This window comes from Nannospalax galili, unplaced genomic scaffold (assembly GCF_000622305.1).
Source record: "Nannospalax galili isolate Female #2095 unplaced genomic scaffold, S.galili_v1.0 scaffold330, whole genome shotgun sequence".
In the NCBI taxonomy this organism is placed as follows: Eukaryota; Metazoa; Chordata; class Mammalia; order Rodentia; family Spalacidae; genus Nannospalax; species Nannospalax galili.
In genome coordinates, this window is record NW_008329640.1 from 2941640 (window position 1) to 2962149 (window position 20510).

Here is a 20510-nt window from a genome sequence, read left to right on the forward strand (position 1 = left end):
ACTCACCAGGCCAGGTGTGGTGGCCCATGCCTTTAGTCCCAGCACTCTGGAGGCAGAGGCAGGCCAATCTCTGTGAGTTCAAAGCCAGTCTCGTCTATGTAGTGAGTTCAGGTAAGCTGGGACTACAGGGAGACCCTGTCTCAAAAAGACAAAAAAAAAAAAAGTAGGGATAGAGAATGTAATGAAATTAGCACTGGGAAAGGAAGGAGAGCACACAAGCACACACTCCACCCTCGGTCAGCATCCCAAGTTGCTTTCCTCTTCGTTCTACCTAGGGTTTCATTGTCTACCCAAGGTCACTGACTCACTAACATGTGCAGCCAGATTTAAATTTCCAATTGCTATGCTTCAGCTTTAAGCCTGAATGTCAAGTGTCAGCAATTGCATCTCCAGGGTAGGTGGAGGCTCCAGCCATGTGATAGCCATCCAAGGTTTGAGGTCAGTTTAGGCAGGAAGCTACAGTTCTGATGTAGGCCACTAGGGGGAGCCCACAACAAGGCAGCGATAAGGGAAGGTGAACCAGGTCTAAATCCAAGGAGACATTTCCTACCTGTGTCACTTCTCCAAAGACAGTCCGAACCCGGTCTGAAAACTCCACTCAGCTACAGGGTTGCTGTGAAAGAAGAAATGCGGAGTAGAGGTCACATACTTGCCAGCCCAACAGTCCTCATCTGGTAGTTCCATCCTTAGATCCCCCGTTCCTCTATATATGCTCAGATTCACAGCAGTGTCTACCACTATGTTGTCTTTTCATCTTTTGATGGTATCTGTTATTTATTAATTTTTTAAAATTTCTTTTATTTTTTAATTGTGTGTGTGTGTGTGTGTGTGTGTGTGTGTGTGTGTGTGTGTGTGGGTATGTGCATGTGAATGCAAGTGCCTGCAGAAACCAGAAGAGGGCATTAGATCCCCTGGAGCAGGAGGTATAGGTGGTTGTGGGATCCCTGATATGGGTACTGGAAACTGAATTTGGGTCCTCTGCAAGGGCAGAAAGCACTCTTAACCACCAAGCCACCTCTCCAATCCCTTGATGGTGTCTTTTAAAGCAAACAAGTTTTGAATTTTGACAAAGTGACCTCCGAGCTGAGATGTGAAGGTGTAGGAGTTAGCACCATGCAGTGGGGAAGGGTGGGCAGAGGGAACTATATTGACAAACACCCATGGGAAAGACTGAGCACAGCATTATGGAGGAGTGGAAATGATCAGTAGTGGCTACAGAGTGGGATGAATCACTGGTTTACACATCCATCCCATCCATCCATCCATCTAATCACCCAACCAGATGGATTTAATCAATCAAACATCTACTTTTGTCAAGCCCTGCATTGACCAAGGAGGTGCAAACATGGTAATTCACAGCCTTTAAGATTTGAGGAGAGGATTGCTGTTGGCCCAGGCTACTGTTCTGCATGGGAGGACCCTCAGCTTTTAGATCTCAGGCTAAGCTTAGAGGGGTGGGGTTCTCCCCAGCAGGCTGGTCAGTGCAGGGTTTCAGCTCCATCTGGCTGCTGGCCTGCAGGGTGGTTGCAGGAGGGAAAGAGAAGAGACTAGAGTTTACCTTTCCCACCTTGCCATCCAAACTAAGCTCTTTTGGGCACCAGGCAGAGGCAGCAAGGAGGAGGCTGTTGCCATGGAAACCCAGAGCAGCATCCAACCTTTCTCCACATACTGCTGGAACACATCCTAGACCTGCCTTCTTGTTTCATCTTTACAATAAGCCCACAAAACACTACTCTACTGCCCTTACTGTCCAGATGTGGGCTCTAAGCTAGCTCTTGAGTGTGAAGGAGGGTGGCAGAAGGGCTAGGAGTTAGCTCTTTGGCAAGACAAGCAAAAGTCCTAGTAAGAATGAAACTTGAAAGCTGAGGATGCTACAGGTACTAACATGGGGCATGCAGGGGCAGGGAACATGTCTCTTTGGGGGTCCATTTCATAGCAAAGGACAAAGAAGCTGTTCAAGGGAGTGGGGGCGGGATCTGGCTACCTGAAGCCAGACCATCTGGACTTAAATCCTGGATCCACCCTTGCTAGCTGTATGACCACTGGGGAAACCTCACTTCTCTGAGCCTCAGATCTCATATCTAGAAGATGGGGGTAATGGCAGCATCACCTCACGGGGTTGTTGTGAAGAGGAAGGAAGATGGCTCATAAAGTTTGTGCAATGCTAAGAACCATGTCAGTGCTTAGTATTACCCAGAGCAAACCTCATGTCATCAACTTATCTGAGCTGATGCTGAGGGGCCCAGACTGAATCCCTCCTACCTGCCACCCACTCTATGCAGGGACAGGAAAGAGGAAAGATGTGAACATGGGAAGGAGAATGAGAATGCACTATCCTTCAAACTGCAGTGTGTGGGTAGTGTCTGTCCTTTCTGTGAATGAAAAACAAACGACATCCTTGATTTAGGCCAAGAAGGGGCAGGAGAGATGATATGTATACTGGTCATGAGGCAGGCCCCCTCCATGTTTGTACATCTTGTCTGATGGAAGAGAGTGTGGCCTTCCCCCTGCCCGTGTTCCCCCATCTTTCCTTCCCCTGCAGAAAGCTGGATGTTCTGTCATTCTCATTCTACCACTTCTGAGTTGTCCTCAGCAACTTGGCAAAGCTATTAAAAAAGAGATGACTTTGCCTGTGACTGCACCTTGCATTACTCCCTCCATTCCAAGCTTCCAGAACTACTGCTGCCTAACTAGCCGGGCCAGCATTCTGCTCTCTACTTCTCCCAGAAGAGCTAGACATCTGAAGGCCAAGTCTCAGGGGTGACCTCAGGGATAAGATGGTTTCAGGAGGGTGGAGAGATGGCTCAGTGGGTCAAAAGCACTTTCTGCTCTTCCAGAAGGCCCAAGTTTGGATCCCAGCACCAATGTTGGGCAGCTCACAACTACTTGAAACTCTAGGTTGAGAAGACCCAATGCCTTCTTCTGGCCTCTGTGAACACTTGCACTCACATGCACATGCCCACCTACAGACATACACAAGTACACATAATTAAAAATAAAATAAGTCTCTAAATAAACAGGGCTCTGTGGAGGGGCTAACTTACTTATAGTTAATGTTTACTAAGCCACTTGTTCTGGGATTAACCCTCACAAGAACCTTGGGACACAGAACCAGTCATCAATGGATGAGGAAAATCAAAGCCTAGTGAGTTTAAACAAGCCAGCTAAGGTCATGGTACTAATAAGAGATGAAGCTAGCCCTCAAATCCAGGTGTTTCATAAAGATAAAAGGGGATGACCTTGCTCCAGCCCTCGTCCAGGGATAAAGCCTTCCCAGCCTTTTGGGATGATGTAGTGTAAACACAATGGACAGATCCAGATGTCTGGACTGGACCCTGTGCCTCCCAGCAATGTCCAGGGCCCAGTCAGAACCAACCTTTCCACATCCAATGAGTTAGCAGGAAATAGCTCACCAGGCCAGCATTTAAGTTTAAATGAGAATCACTGTAGTCACAAGCCATGTCCCAGGAGAAGTGGGGAACTAACCTCATGCAGGGTCAACAAGGCCATGGCACCTGCCTCCACCCACCATCTGGCCCTCTCAGTCCCTTCAGTAATGCATCACCTTTTTGTCAACAACAAGAAAGATCATATCCCCTGGTTCAGGACTTAAACAAATGAGTTTCTGGTCATGTGGACTCCTCCCACCTCCCTTTGTCTCTGGATCTCCTCCCCTTGCCCAACACCCTTTTCCCAAAAGCCAGTTTGATGGTTTAGGTTCATTCTCTTTTACTAGTGGGTGCAGGGAAATTACTGGAATGCGGGCTGTGCTTCATGATCATCCACATCTGTTTTGCCAGCTGGCTGTGAACCTTCCCAAGCATCAGTGAGCCTGTCCTTGCTCTAAGCTGTCTCTCATCCCCTAGACCTTCACAACCAAGGACAGTGTGCTCAAAATACATATGAAGAAACTGAGTCCCAGCAGGCTCAAGAGACCTACCCTAAGACTGGGGAAGGATGGATTTGAAGTGAGAATCTGGGTCTTCTGGCACCACATTCAGAACTCTGTGACCACTTAGCCTGGGGAGGGGGCCGGGAATCAGCTGGAAGGTGTTTAAAGAACACAGACATATACACCCACTCCAGATATTCATTACCAATGAAACTTTCCAGGCAATCTTATGTTCAGTCAAGACAGAGGACCAGTTCCTGAGATTCCCAGGTTGTCTGTATCTAGTTAAGGAGTGTCTAAAGATCTCAAACATTTCCCAACTCTCTAAATAAGGAAATTCGGTGGTGAGTGATGGTAGCTCCATGTGTTTTAAATCCCATTGCTGTAGAGCAGCTCAGGAGAGCGGTCCTTGTATTCTCTCATGTTCCCTCTCTGCTCACCTCCCTGCTGGCTGTGATGGTGGAGGATCAGCTGGTAGTATACAGAGGTTCACGTCTCTCCCTGGGATCTCCAAGCTTTGACATTTCCCCATTATCTCAGAGGCCATCAACCTGAAAGCTTCTTCATGGGGCACCAGGCTTGCCTTCTGCTCTGTCGCCCTGTCACATGTCCAGGAGCTTCCTGTCCCACCCTAAAGACCTTGAGCCATCCCCTCCTGAGTTGAGTGAGGAACGTCATCTCACTACAACTTAGCATCCTCTAAATCCAGCTCCTTTCCTCCTCTCCAGAGCTTTCCTTCAGGTACCTCATCTGCACCTTGCCTCCATACAGTTGGCTTTTGCTACCATTGCCTAGTGCTGGCCTCTCATTCTTGCATCCAATTCTCAACTCTCCAGAATGATCTGTGGACTATTTAACAGCAGGAGCCAAGTCTTTTTCTTGGTATTTCCATGGTTTCCCTACTTTGACCAGTATGTTATAGCCTCAATGAATGACAGTCCTTCATCCAAAGCCACACTTGGAGGTAGAAAGAATAACTGAGTGGTTTGTAATTTTCTGTAGATTATAACTGATAAGTTTTTTTTACATCCTCAGCACGTTGCTGGTTTCCAATTATCCCCCCTAAGTCACAATATGGGGTGGAGGGGACACACAGTTCTAAGTCAGGAGGTTGAGTGTGAACCTGACTCTGTTATTTACTATCTGCCACCTAACCTCTTAGAGTTCAGTTTTTGCTCCTACAAAACACTTATTATTATGCCTTCCCTGCTGGCTCCAAGGGGATTATGAAGGCTAAAGTTAAGGACACAGTGCAGAGAGACTTTTTCTTTTAAACTGTGAAAGCCACAAATGCTGATTGTTGTCTGATTCTTGTTCCAAGGATTGAGACTAGCCTTCCCTCAGAAAGCCCTAATGTCCCCCACAAAGCTAAGTATAGGGTGAGTGAACGGGGGTTCTAGCTTCCCGAGGGTCCCACAGTGTGAGCTATATGACTAGGCAGACTCAGAACCATGGACAGCACCAGGAAGGCCAAGTGGAGAGCTTGTGAAAGGGCCAGAAGTGTCCCTAGCAGTGTAATAACAATGCCAGTTGACATTTACTGAGGGAGTTCTATGTGCCAAGAACTATGCCAAGTCTCTTAGTGCATGGGGTTAGCACAGCCATCAGATAAGAAGTCGGATACTGTTCACGGCCCTCATAACCGTACCTGGCTCTTTCCTGTGTTACATACAGAAGTTGGAAAGCTAAAAACTACATTTCCCAGCAGGACGTGCTGGTGCGCGCCTTTAATCCCAGCCCTTTGGAGGCAGCGGCAGGCATATCTCTGTGAGTTTGAGGGCAGCCTGGTCTACAAAGTGAGTTCCAGGCCAGCTGGAGCTACAGGGAGACCCTGTCTCAAAAAGACAGAAAACAAAACAAAACAAAATAAAAACCTACATTTCCATACTCCCTTGCAGCTGGGGTTTGGGATACAGATTGGTTCTGTCAGTAAGACGTGCCAAGATAGAATGAGAAGGCAGCAGAGAGGAAAAGCTTGTCTTCCTTTGGCTGTCTGTGCTCCCTGATGAGGAGGGAAGAGGTGCTCAGTGGCCCATTCAACGCTCCTGGGGAGAGGGGGTGGTGGTGCAAAACCTCCTGATCTTGGGTTGCCAGGAGTAGAGGCAAGCTCAGTGGCTCTAGAAACAGTCTCCTGACTGGGTGAGGTGTGCTTTGTTTGTTGGGTCGGTTCTGCTTCTCTGAGTACCCAGATTCTAATAGCTCAGTCGTTTTGAAAGCACTGCTGTATTAAATTCTGGTTTTGCTTAAAATTCTTTGAGTGTTTTTGATATCCTTTACAAAGGTCGAGTAGATTCCATTCATCTTATAGAGAGGACCCTCAGGCCTACAGAAGCTGATAGACTGGCTAGGTCTGGAATCTAGTGGCACAGGAGGTGGGAAATGAGCCCTGGGGATGGACTCTGCAGCCCCTCTGAGTCATGCTGCTATGGACCACACTATATAGAGAACACAATGCCCATAAACAGCAGTGAAAACCCCAGGCTCAAGACAGAAGTTAATAGAGAAAAAGGAAGCTGGAAGGGAATGCTGGAGCCACACACTCCAGGTTTGAGTGGGCATGGCCTCAGAATGAGAAAGAGAAGGAGAGGACAGGGACATTTGTGACAAGCCAAGTATTATCATCCCACTGATCACCATTTAATCCTCACACACAGCCTAAGAGCAACAGCCTAAGCAACAAGAGCCACTGCCCCATTTTACAGGCAGAGAAACAGAGGCTGAAGGAGGCTAAGTACTAACCCAGAGTCGCAAAGCTGGAGAGAGACTGAGGCAGGATTCACATTTGTGTCTGGCTCTACAATATCACATAGCCTCTGTAGGGACAAGTGGGGACCGCAACTTTTCCTGTCCTGGGAGAACTGCATTTTGGATCAGGAGAAGGCAGGCTCTTGACCTATACTATATCCAAGGCACTCAAAGCTAAAGAGAAGGCAAGAGGCCTACAGTGGAGGGAGGGATTTAGTGGTCACTGAGGGACACCTTTCATGAGAAACATTCTCTCCCTTATCCTCAGACCCTGCCACTCCAACCCAGGGGCCCAAGCCTTTCTGTCACAGCGAGCCACCGTGACAATGCTCAAGAGGGGCAGGAGGTGGGGCAGTTTTGGGGCTGTCACAGACATCAGACCTCCAAAAACTGGGAAGTGTCTAGGAGGAAGATGATACCCTGCTTGTGTTAAAAAATAAAAAATAAAATCAGTAAGAATAGCAGGATATGTTGATGTTTTAAAACTAGAAGTTCTCGATTCTTTTTTAAAAACTTTTAAGGAATAAAGAATAAAAAACTTAAAATCGCATCATTATTCTCTCAGTCGTCTTTAAGTTCTTTTTTCAAGTTTGATAAGCTAAAATGCATATGTCTCATTGTATACACTATTTTAAAGGGAAGGCTTGGTATTTCCAGGCACAGGTATCCTTGGCTTTCCTCCATCAAACCCTTGCTGTTCCTCAGGCATCCTCACTCTGCCAGCTCTGTCTTGTCAATGAGGAGGAGCATAGTACTGATTGTAAGCACACATCCAGTGCTGTGTCAGGATTGGGTTCAGAGACCTCCCCAGCAGTTTTGGCCAGGGCTGGTGGCGGCATCTGCCTGCCACCTCAGTCTCAAAGGACCTGAGCCTCCACCTCAGTCTCAAAGGACCAATGAAGATTATGGCCATTGAGCTCTATATTGGGCCTTCAGCCCCCACCCCCATTTTGTGGAGGCCCTTCTGACCCTCCCCCATTAAGAACACCCTGTTGGGAGCCAGCTCAGCTTTGCATCCCCAGGCAGCCCTGCTGGAATCCCCCATGCCCCCTCCACTCCTACAGCACTCACTCTGTCCTGAGTTCTCCCCAAAGTAGCCATTGCTAAGGAGGAAGGCATGTTTCTCCCTCTCCAACCTAATTCTAGAAGGGGCTTGAGATATACGGTGAGGGAGAAGTCTACTGCAGAGCACAGCTCACAGATAAGGAGCACTGAGCTCAATCTGGAGTGTTCAGGAGTGTTCCTGGACAGGGTGGTGAGGCAATCCAATAGAAGGGCATTTTGTTGCTTTCCTTATTTGGGTCAACAAGATGGCTGCTATGAATGATTTTTGCCTAACGCGCTGGTTTCATTTAGCTGGACTCCCCAGATTTTCATCTGTAGCCTCCTAGATCTCTTCAGTGGTCTAACTGAAAAATCCCTTCCCTCCTGCCACAGGGCCTTGGCATATCCAAGTCTCTCTGCCTGGATGTTCCTCCCTCCCATTACTAACTCATTTGACACTAATCTCAGCTTAATGTTTGCTTTTTTTTTTTTTTTTCCTTTTTGAGACAAGGTCTCACTGTGTAATCCTGTCTGGCCTGGAATTTATAGAGATCTACCTGCCTCTGCCTCCCAAGTGCTGGGATTAAAAGCATACACCATCAGGGCTGGAGAGATAGCTCAGCAGTTAAGAACACTGGTTGTTCTTGCAGAAGACCTGGGTTTGAATCCCAGCACCCACATGGCAGCTAACAACTGCCCGTAACTGCAGTTCCAGGGGATCCGACAGCCTCTTCTGACCTTGGCGGGCACTGCACGACACGGATGCACTTACCTACATGCAGGCAATACACGCATACACATAAAATAAAAATAATAAATAAAATAAAAATAAAAATAAAAGTATACACCATCAGTCCCAGCTAGTGTGTGCCTCTTTTTTTCTTCGTTCTTTGTTTGTTTTATTGTGTGCTTCTTTAGGGAAGACAAGGTGAAGCCCTCCTGCTCCTGCCCCAGAGCACCTTGGGAGGCAGACACAGCGGGGCATGTCAGGGTGAGTCGCTAGAGTTTATTTGGTCCAACTGTAGCCTCTGCTATGTATTTGCTCCATAACTTTGGACAGGTTTCTTAACTGTCCTGCACTTCAGTTTCCTTACCAGAGAAAAATGGACACAATAGCATCTACCCTATTGGGCAGGTGTGGGGACTAAGAGAGCCAACTGAACCACTCAGATAGTATACAAGCATGTAGCATGGGCTCTGTTCAGTGAAGTGTGATTTGCTGTGTTAGGACCTAGTGTACCGCATGGTCACTTACAGAGTGACCTCACAAATGGCTGGCTCCCCCAGGAATCAGCAGGTGCCTAACAACATAACCCACATCTGTGTTATTTATTACCTTCTCTGCTGTCTGGGTAGGGCTGGGTGCTTTGTAAATATTTGTTCAAAATAGGAAAGACAGGAAGCAGAGTAGAAGGGTTTGTTTGGCCTTGTGATCTCAAACCCAGAGCATATGGACTGGAAGGGACTTACAAACACTCCCATCCATGCTGCCTCTCCCACAGCCAGGCAAAGGAGCTTCTGGCCAGTATTGCCCTGGGTGTCTCATCTCAGGCTGAGTAGCTCTTGCCTAATCCCATCTCCTAGGGCTTGACTGGAAGCCTGTTTATGGAAGGCACCATAAAATCTTGGAGGTTTCTGTCTTGATTTAGAGGAAGAGAAACATGGCATGCCTCCCATCTGAGGGTGCGCCCATCTGGAGCAAATACATTCACAACTGAGCAAAGCTGGGCCTTCCAGCACAACCCTGAGACATCGCTGTAATTCTTATCTCCATGGCAACAAGTTTGGACTAAGCTTTCAGTCAGCAAGACTGGGCAGCTGCTCCATTCCTCATCAGCATGGGGGTGAAGATGCCATGGTGTGGGTCTCTCCCCAGACTCTGCCTTGTTAATTCTTCAGTACGATTATAAGGGGAGGGTGCAGAGGCAGGATGGGTAGAAATACAGCAGGGCAGAGCCCTACTCCAGAGTCAGCCCTGGCTACAAAGGAATAAAGGCTGCCAGTGAAGAGATGCCCATGGCAGGGCTAACCAGTTGGGATGCTGTTGGTGACACCTCACCCCACCTCCTTCTGTGCCCTGGGGGGGAGGGCCTCTGGCATGCCAGGGTTCTACAGCCAAAGGCTAAACCCTAATCCCACTCAGACTCAACCAGCTGTTCATGGCACACTGATGTCCAGATAGAGCCTTCCTTAACACAATTCCCCACATTGAGCTGGGAACTAGGGTGCAAAGATCAGTCATACATGGCAAGATCATCAGTGAGCACACAAGTCGGATAAGGGGGTGGGGACCTGAACACCATTAAAATAGACCATCAAGTTCAAGGGTAACAGATGTACAGTCTAGCGGATAAAGCACAGTGCAGACAGCACATGGAGAATGCTATACCCTGCATGTGCCTGCCTGGGTCTCCATTTATCTGGAGGGTGCACAAGAAAATGTGGACAGAGTCTACCCTTGGGGAGGGGCAGTCGGTGCCTGCAGAAGCAGTGTGAGGGGACTCACTGTTCAGCCTTCTCCTTGACACTGTCTGAATTTTGTACCATGTGCAAATCAAACTACTCTGCAAAGCCAACAAGACCAAAATGAGAAGTGGCACTGCGTGATAAGCACTGTAATAAGGGAGTGAACTACCCAGTGCCGGGAGTTCAGGGAGGAGGGATGGGAAGCTCTGACACTGGGGAGTCCCCTCTCCCACCTCAATGTCCTTATACAAAGGCCGTGTGAAGACAGGGGTACTAACTGGAGTGATGGAGTTAAAAAGCCAAGCAACAGCAGAAGCTATGAGGGAGACTTGGGCAGACCCTTCCCTAGAGCCTTCGGGGAGGGGGGGAAGCACAACCCTGCCAGGACCTTGGCTTTAGACTTCTGGTTTCCAGAATAGGGAGAGCTGTTTCAATCTTCCCAGTTTATGGTACTTTCCCACAGCTGCCCCATGAAATGAATGTTTATGAATTTGCAGGTAGCTATGTCTGTCATCCCTTTGTATGTATTATATCTGTGTGTGTGTGTGTGTGTGTGTGTGAGAGAGTGTGTGTGTGGTATCAGTGGGGTTCTTAGACATCAAATGGTATCTCTAAGAGCAGTGTGTACTCATTAAGACAAAGATTATGATTCAGGCAAGAGAGAGAGAGAGAGAGAGAGTTCATATTGCTTTTCAGCTTGGTTGTACTGAGAGGCACCTTGGAAGCTGGTAAAGCATACAACGGAGTATGTCTGGGAGGGTGTTTCTAGAAAAGATTAACTGATGTGGGTAGATCTGCCCTAAATGTGGGTGGCCACACCCCATAAGTTGGCCCGGATGGAATAAAAGGAAAATGGCCAAATCTTACTAGCGCAGACTCTCTTTCTGCTTCCTGGCCACCGTAGTGTGAGCTGCACTTCTCCTCCATACTCTCCCCGCCATGACAGACTGAAGCCTCTGACACCATCAGCCAAAGTTAATCCTTCCTTCTTCTAAATTGTCCCCTCTAGGCAATTGTCATAGGGATGGAAAATTCACATGGTATGTGGGTCTTTGGTGCCTGTGTGTGTTGGGTGTGTGTCTCTGTGGATTCACGTATGCTTATTTTGAATCGTGACTGTGCATCTGTGTGTATATTTGTATGTTTCAAACTGGTGCTCCATAGCGTATCCTCAGCCCTAGCATTTCACAGATCTGGACTGGATGCAACCATGAGATAGAAGAAGCTCAAGAGTTGGAGTTGTTTGTGGTCCTGAGCCAGCTAGCGAGAGGAGGGAGCATCTACAGTCTTTACAGGAGGCCCAATCCCATGGCAGCTTCAATATCAGCAAAATAGTCTCAAAGCTCAGCGGGCCCAGCTTTACTCCTTTCCCCTGCTTCTGCTCCTATCCCCTTAAAGGAGGAAGAATCTGAGTGTCTTGGGAAACATTCGAGCATGGACTCTCAGACCTGGGCCAGCTTTACCAGGAGTGCCCATTACCCACTGGTGGTTGGTCTTCACTACAGGTTCTGGGACAGCAGGCCTGGGGGCAACTAAGACTGTGTATCTCTTACATATTCCTAGGTAATGTCAATACCACTGGACCATGTTTTAAGTTTTGCCCTATGATGGGAAGAGGGGGCCCCCCTGCAGCCCCTCAGCCAAGCACAGATCCTGGGGTGGGCAGCCTGGTATCCTAAGCCAGACTTAGAAGCCAAGCCTATCAAGCTCAGTCTGGTTCTCTCAGCTTTGATGTCTCTTCCAGCTGCATTGCTGCCATTCAGAGAATCACTGATTCATCCTAGGCTTGGCTCCCACACCCAAGGAGCCTACAGCCCAGCATGAGTTTCTGGGGACACAGAGACCCATAAAATGACAAGAGGTAAAAGGGTTGCAAGGTGTGGGGAGCACTGAGGGGAAGCATCTGCTTCTCCCCAGTGTCCAGAAGGCTGTCTGGAAGCTGGGCCACTGGCCAGCCAAATGGTCCCTAAAAGATGGATGGCTTAGCTGCCATGAGTTCATAGCTCACTGGTTGTGAAGCGCTCATCTCAGACCCTTCAAGTCATGGGCATTTTAGCCTTCCCAACAATCCAAGACAGGAATGCCTATTGACACCTGAGCTCTGAGCTGAAAGGTCAACCATGTGCCAAGCCTGAGGGCATAAAGGCCTCTCATTCTGAGAGGCAACCTCCATACACACAAAAACTGAGAGGAAGGCAGAGGGGGCAGCACAGTTGTGGGCCCAGATTGCATTCAGGCTTCCCGGGGAGTTCAGGTCCTAAATGGAAATGTGCCACCCTCAGATGGGAGGAAAGCCAGGGTGAAGGCTGTCCCTAGGCCCTGATTCCATCTGTCTAAATAGGACAGAAGTCACACTGACCGCCTTGGTGGTACTCTGAGAGCAGCTGTTCCCGCAGTGGGTGGGAGCCAGATGGTTGAAGATGCAGGTCTGGCTCACATGGCCTCACAAGGCCTATGGAGGCCCCAGAGAGCCAGGAACTCATGAGGGCTTGAGAATCATGTGCTGCAAGCTGTCTATCTACAGACCTGCTGGTGATGAAGGTTGGCCCTGAAGGGAGGAGCCGAGTGTCTGAGAGGTTACAACTCTTACAGCCTCCAGAACTTGTGGTAGCATCCATATCACAGTCCTCCCATTCCTACATGGTTCTGGGAATCACTGACTTCAGTTACAGACAAGCCTCAGGCCAGTAGCCAGCCTCCTGCTGACCTTGCAGGAAAGCTACCCTGATCTGGAGGATGGATCCAGAGAAAATGAGCTACACTTACATATAGCTAGAGCTGTTTTAATTCCACTCAGGGAATGGCCTGGGGTGCTGAAGGAAGTAGTAGCTATTTCTGGAGAAGAAGAGAGGTCCAACATGTCTGTGACAATCTGGGGCAAATATGGTGATTTCGTTCTCCCTCCATGTTCATTCCCCCTACTTTCTTGTTCACATCTCCCTTCTGCCTTTGGTGTCTGAGGGGGTCAAACGCTGACCCTGTTTGTACCAGGGTCATGGGGCCCTTTGAGCATGGACACAGTTCAGCTCATGTTTATTGATCTGCCACCTCCTGGAGGTGAAAGAACACAGCCACAGCCTAAGCGTATACTCAGGTGGCAGATCAGACAGCAAGGCCATGCCAAACCTAAGACAGAGCAAGACCCACAAGACAGAAAGGTATGTGCTGAGACTGTGGACCCTGAGCTCATAGATCAGGGGACAGGGAGAACTTCTGGAGGTAGGTGGGATTCTACACTGACGGAAACCAGAGGAGAGAGGAACAAATGGGAGGAAGAGGGAAGTAGAGATTGGAGTATTCCAGAAATGGCAGGCTTGGCTGCAGAGACACAGAGTCAAGGGTCTGTTGAAGCAAAGCTGGCCAGACTACAAGGCCTTAAATCAGCCTGGGTGACTCGTGCTTTGTGGTGAAGGAAGTGGGGCACCGTGGAAGGTTTGAGAGGAGAGGCAGGGCATTGTCTGGGGTGGGACTAGAAGGGTTTCTAGATCTTTCTCCTGTCCTTGGATCTCAAAAAAGTCACTTGGCTCTGATTCTGAGACCCACAACCCATCAGGGACTCTCAAGGGAGTCAGTTTGGATCTTGAGTGTTTTTGGAAAGGTTTGTCCTGTGACCCTATTTAATAATACAGCTCTGTGGCATTCCCAAGTCTCCTTTATTTCCTTAGGCTTTTTTGGTTTAGGGTTTTTTTTCATATTGCATTTTTCTCATCCTAACATACTTCATTTAGAGTTTATGCTGTCTGACCAAGCATAGTGGTGCACTCCTGTAATCCCTGCACTTGGGAGCACTTGAGGCAGGAGGATTGCCACTAGTCTGAGGACAGCCTCAACTATGGAGTGAGACTCTGTCAATAAACAAACAAATAAATAAATCAGAGTTTAAGCTGCTTGTCAAATGCCCTGCCCTCCCCATTAGAACTAAGGCAGAAGGAAGGCAGAAATGAGTCTGGTTCACTTGCTGCTAACCTCAGTGCCCAGCCCAGTACCTGAAACCTGAGCACAAACACCCTTTTGCTGAGTTGTTAAGGAAGAAGTCCCGCCTTGCAGGAACCAGTGCAGTCTGTTCTGCTCTCTTTGGCACCACATCTTTGCTTCCTGGGGCTTGGCAGCCCCCGAGCCTCCTTGTGGAAAAATATCAGAAAAAAAACAGGCAGAACTGTGCTGCTTCCCTCCTTGCCTCCCAGTCTGCCAGGAATCTTGGAAGATTTGGACCAATCCTCCTTTGCTCCCCTATAAACCACCACTGTCTTCAGTCACTTTGGAGTGAAGCCTGTGGGGGCACTGCACCTAGGGAAAGCAAGCAGGCCGCAGGACATGGCACTGGGAAGAAAAGCTTTGTCTGTGGGTCTGATCAGAATGGTACAGAGCACTAAGTCCCTCACAGAGGGCCCTATGTAAGGGTACTGGCCATCTGCCCTACAGTAGTCTCTACCCTCTGCCATGGGAATTATTCTTTCCATTTCACAGATGGGAAAATAGAGACTTGGGGAAGTTCATGGATGTGGCCGATATTCATGCACACGAGGAAGAGCCTGGTTTTAAAGGCAGATCTATCCTACTCCACCCAGCATCAACCTCTTCCAGCTGTGCATCCTCTCCTTTGTGGGTTAACAGAGACTGTGTGCTCTATCTAAGGTGCTGATTCTGGATACTCTGCCAACCTGCAGCTTCCTAGGGTTATAGGAGCCAAGGTTCTGGACAGTTCCCAGTGGTGAGGACAGTGACTTCATGTCTGCTGCCTGGATAGAGCTTAAAAGACTGCTGTGGTTCCTGTCTGTTCTGAGCAGTGGCCAGCTGACCTCTTCTCACTCTAACGTGGACAGGGCTAGAGTCTAGAATGAGGTTTACTGCCCTTGCGTTCTCAGTGGACCCAGAGGAAACCATAGCCACCCTTATCCAGTGGACCCCACAGTCAATCCCCATGTCTGCTCATCTGCAGATGAGCAGGGAGGCAGAAGAACTTCAATCAAACCCTCAAGCTGGGGGACTGCAGGTGGCTATATTCTCTCCTTAGGAACTCAAGTGTATCCTCCTTGATGTTGGAAATGCTGTCTCAGTGGGCATTATTGTTTTCTTACATATAATGTACAAGGTAAATAAGATATATCCAGTTTCTGCTTTCGAGACCTCTAAAGGGAAGGTTAGGGCATAGTCATTAAATGGGCCATGGGGAATCATGGACTCTTGTGCCCTAGGAGTAAGATGACTACTCTGCTTTAGGGAAGTTAATCAGGCAGTAGTGTGGCTGGGAGACAACTGTAATGAGCAGGGATAACATGATAAGCACTAACTGGATGATAAACGTTGTTTTGAATACCTTACAGGTATGAATTTACTTCATCCTCAGTGACCTTAGGGTTCTATTTTTTCTCTTCTCATGGATGAAGGGACTGAGGTACACAGAGATGGCAAGGCTAGCAGAGAGTGGAGACCGACCTTCTGGGGCTTCGGAACCCTGAGCTTTTAACAATAGTCGCAGTTGCTAGCTGCTTCTCACAGTCTTTAGATGGGAGGAAGCAGGGTTAGGCCCATAGCTAGGCTGTGTGGCCATTCAGGGACAGAAGCAAATTCTGCCTACAGCCAAGGCCACTTGCCCTGGCGGGCTTTCCCAGGTAAAGAACAAGAAGTCATAAGGATGACTGTGCACAGAAAAAACCAGACCTAAGATTACCTTTACAGATAACAGCAACGATCACAACATTCTTGGCCAACAGCCCATACAGGTTGACTTTTTTGTTTATGTAAGAGAGACCTTAGACAGTCTCAAAGGGTCTAAGTAAGTCAAAGAGTCTAAGTAAGTAAGTAAGTAAGGGTCTAGGTGAGTCTCAAAGATTTTACCCCATTGTAGTTTCCCCAATAAGCCTTGAGGACTGCCTCGACTTTTCTCCAAGATTCATTTAGTAACATACTTTCTTAAATGGGGGGAAAGCCTTCTAGCTTTGGATGTTGGGCTGCTTCTGCAAAGGGGTGTGAGTTGCTAGAGGTGACCAGGGAGGTAGCATGAGAGGAAAGGTGCCTGGGGGCAGAGAGTGGGCTGAGGCTAACCTGAGAAGGGCTGTCTGTGCCATTTTGACAAGATTACACCTGATTCTCCTGACATGTTCAACACCAACATCTGGGACTGCATTGCTGGTATAAGCAATGCTTAAGAAGTAAAGAAGGATAGAGTTGGATTAACTCAATAAGATCCCTTCCAGCTCCCAGTTTGTGAGATACTGTCTTAATCCTTTCCAGAGGAAAAGGTGCCCGGAGTGAGGAAGCTCTCAGATGAGCACTGTCTGGCTGGGTCCTGAGCCTGCCCCATGCCAGGGCAGCTGAACAAGACCCCTGTGCTGAGGTCCCAGCCAGGATCTCAGCCTGAGACATTGCCAAGGGACACAGGCAAGCTAACCACAGCTTGAGAGTCTCTCTCAGGTCTCTGGAGCCAGGGCCACTTGAGTGTCCTATGAAGGGGGTCAGGTCCCTACTGGCCCTCTCTAGTCAGGCTGTGGTTTAGGAGGTCTATGGATGACCTTTGACCAATGCTGACTGGATTATCACAGGCTATGGGACAGCTGGATGGCTGCATTTCCCAAGCTTGATGGGGGAACTGGTGATAGGGTTGGGAGTATAGGGAATGATGGCAGGAGCACTTACCTGGAGTAGCAGGTGGTGCTGGTGGGGGCTCAGGCTGGAGGGCTGTTCCTAGGCCTTCCTGTTCTTGACCAGTCCCCAGGAAGAGGTGCTTCCAAATGACCTCACAGTGTTCCACCAATTCCTGACCACAAAAGTGGTTCCTCCAAGGCTCTGTGGCATGGGGACAATGGAACACTCTCAGGACAAGTGGGCAGTGATCACAAGCCTCCCTGGCCTCTCAGCAACTCCTCCCCAAGCCCAAGCAGGCCAGGCCCCTCCCAGACTCAATGTGCTTGTCAGCATTTTCCCACTAGGCCAACTCAGGGAGCTCTGGTGGGGGTGAGGGGCAGCTCAAAGGTGCCCTGGAATTCCAGGCTGCCTCCCATCTCCAAATCCAGGGTGAGTGCTGGCTCCTGGCCTGAGTGAGCCATCCCAGCTGGGCATGAACTGGGACTGTACTGGGATTTGGGGACATTCAGGCCCTGACATTTGCCCCTGATGAACTGGAATATCTTTCTTTCCCTCACTGGGGTAGGAGCTTCAGCCTAAATGTAGGATAAAGCCAAAAGGGCTGAGCTGAGGGGAGGTCGCAGAGGACCACAGCCTTCCCCTCCCCAGAGTCATCTGAGGAGAACTTTCTCAATGCAAGTTAAAGGGCCTTAGCCCATCCCACTAAGAGCAAATGTTCAGGAAGGCATACAGGAAGGAGTCTGCATCTCCACATGTATTCCCCATGGATCACAGGAAGTAATACTCAGTACACACCCTGGGGGAAGGCAGACAAATCCAAGAATGAGGCTTTTGTAATTCACACAGCATCCTCAATCCCTCTCCTGAAAGCAGTATCAGGGGGCCCAGTCTGCAGAGACTAGCCAGGGACCCTGGGAAGCTGGTCGACACCTATCTAGGTCTCATTTTCCTGATGGACAAAATGAAAGGGAGGGGGTGAGCTCTCTTGGAAGCTCTGGACTTGCCAATGCAAGAAGAGATGAACCCAGTGAGAAAAGAACTTAAAATGGAAATCCGGGGCCAGGATGACAGATGTGGCAGAGCACTTGCCAGCGAGCACAAGGCCCTGGGTCTGATCCCCAGCATTGCCAAAAAAGAAAAGGAAGGAGGCTCAGGTGAGGCGTTTCAAATAGTCTTCTTTTATAACTAGTTTCCTCTTAAATATTCTTTAATTCCCCCAAACAAGCAGCTATAGGAAAGTCTGCTTCAGGTAATTATGCAATGAAAATGAAATCAAGCACTTTGGCTCTGGCTTCCCAGAACTCTGTCCCATTTCTGAGCATAAACATGGTCCAGGTTCCTGTCGAAGCTTTCTCCAAGTTTTCCCCAAATATCGACAAATGCACACTTGTACCTACTTCTTTCGCTGGTGCTCTTTGTGTTGTTTGTTAAAATATGTCACACATCTCTGCATCCAACAGACTCATCTTTTCTTAAATAGTATAATATTGAACCGAAGCCCTAGACTTTATGTGATTTTATCCTTGTTGGATATTTAGGTTTTTTCTCCATTCCTTTTTTAGACTGGGTCTTCCCTTGAAGTTGCTATGTAGCCCAGGTTGGCCTGAAACTGATGATTCTCCTACTTCCAGTCTCTTGAGTACTGGGATTACAGGTGTGAGCCACTATGCCTGGCTTGTTTCCCTATTTTTTTTTTTTTGAGACAGGGTCTCCCTATAGCCCCAGCTGGCCTGGAACTCGCTATATAGACCATCTGCCTCTGCCTCCTTTGTTTCTCTATTTTAGATGCAAGAGGCTACAATAAACGTTTGTGAGGTTAGGTATGGGAGAAATCCCCAGGTTGACGAAGGTTGTGTGGATCTGAAATACTGATAGATGTGACTAAATTGTCCTCCAAAAATGAAGAAGCAATCCGCAGTGCTCAGGATATGGGCAGCTGACTGTTTCTCTCAATCCTCAACAGCATGGCACATTAGCACCTTATTTTTAAAAAGTTTTCTCAGCATGTCTTTTTTATTATTTTAGTTAGCACACTTCATACTGGGTTTCATTATGACATTTTTATGCATACAGATCATTGCACCTAACTCACATTTGCCCCTGTCCATTATTAAATTCTCGTGTGTGTGTGTGTGTGTGTAAGTGCTTTGTCTGCATGTATATAGTAAGATCCTATCTCAAAAAGCCAAGATCTGGAGATGTAGCCCAGGGGTAAGTTTCAATCTCCAGTACCACAAAAAAATGAAGGAAGGGAAAGAGGGAGGGAGGGAAGGAGGGAGGGAGGGAGGGAGAAGGAAAGGAAGAAAGGAGGACCTAAGGAGGAAGGGAGGGAAGATAAAACAACAATACTACTATAAAGGTTATGCTGATTATTAAATGAGTTACTACAGCTTAAGGGTGTAGAAAGTTGGTTGTTTTAGGAGGAGAATTTTGTGAAGAATCATTTCCCCCCCATGATTATTATTGCAATCTCAGATGTAAAGACACCAGCCAAAAGTGAGCAGATAGAAAGATACCCCATGTAAATATAGCATCTATGCCTCAACTGTGTCCCCTGAAGTTCATGTGCTGGAAACTTAATCCCCAGTGTGTCTGTGCTGTGAGGTAGGACCTTTAGGAACTGCTGAAATCCCAAGGGCTTTGATCTCGTGAGTGAATTAATGTCATTATGACCAGAGCAGGTTAATTATCACGAGTGGCTTGTAAGCAAGCCCAGCCCTTCTTTCCTTCCTCCTGTTTGCACTTTCTTGCAACACGATGCCCTCAGTCATATTAAGAAGGCCTTAACAGATGTAGCCACTCTGTCTTGAACTTTTCAGCCTTCACAAATGAGTCAAATAAACTTGTGCTTGTTTAAGTTACCTAGTCTCGGGTATTCTGTTATCATGGCACAAAACAAACTAAGACAATAAGCAAGTATGGGCAGGAGTGACCACACATATAATCAGAATAATTTCAAAGGACATTACATAACAATAAAGGGCACATTCACCAAGAAGATGTAACAATTATAAACGCACATGTGCCTAACAACACAGCAATCGAATGTATGACACAAACACAGACCAAACTGAAGGGAGAAATAGACAGTAACAAGACAGCAGGAGATTTCATCCTGACTGTGGTGACTATATGGGGAGATGTCATAGTGGGTAAAGTGCTTGCCATGTAAGCATGAGGACCTGAGTTTGGATCCCCAGCACCCAAGTTAAAAATGAGGCATGGCAGTGCACACTTGTAATCTCAGTGCTGAAGAGGAGACAGGAGGATCCATGGGGCTCATTGGCCAGTTAGTCAAGCTGAATCAGTGAGCTCCAGGTCAGAGAGAAACCTGGTCAAAAAAAATAAAGTGGAGAGCAGATGTCAACTCTGGCTTCCATACACATGCATGCATGGATGTGCACAACTACACACACACACACACACACACACACACACACACTCACAAGGTGATTAGAACAACAGTTAGAAGATCAACAAGGGAACAGGACTTAATGCGCTAGACCAACTGGACCAAAAAGACAGATGCAAAGCAATCCAACCTAGAGCACCAAAACACACACTTCTCAGGCACCTATGGACTATTCTCCAGCACAGATCACATCAGGCTTCATGTAGAGTGTACAATAGTGTCCACGCCTGAGGATACACACATACCTGGAAGAGTGGGGGGAGGGAGGGAGGTAGAAAGAGAAAGAGAAATAAAACCAGGGACATACATTAATTATTTTTATCAAATGCCCTTTAGGAATTTTTTAACATTTATGGAGCATTAATA

General features: G+C 47.9%; 1 protein-coding gene across 4 annotated transcripts in view; it reads right to left on the reverse strand.

Annotated features, from left to right (window-relative positions):
* Tmem63c (transmembrane protein 63C) overlaps window positions 1-20510 on the reverse strand; it is a 151199-nt gene that overhangs the window by 50362 nt on the left and 80327 nt on the right. For all 4 annotated transcript variants that reach the window (XM_017799890.2, XM_008840050.3, XM_017799889.1 and 1 more), the window contains exons 2-3: window positions 16784-16933; window positions 551-613 (exon numbers count right to left, since the gene is read on the reverse strand). The gene's annotated coding sequence lies outside the window, so the exon portion shown is untranslated. The remainder of the gene's footprint in view (window positions 1-550; window positions 614-16783; window positions 16934-20510) is intronic.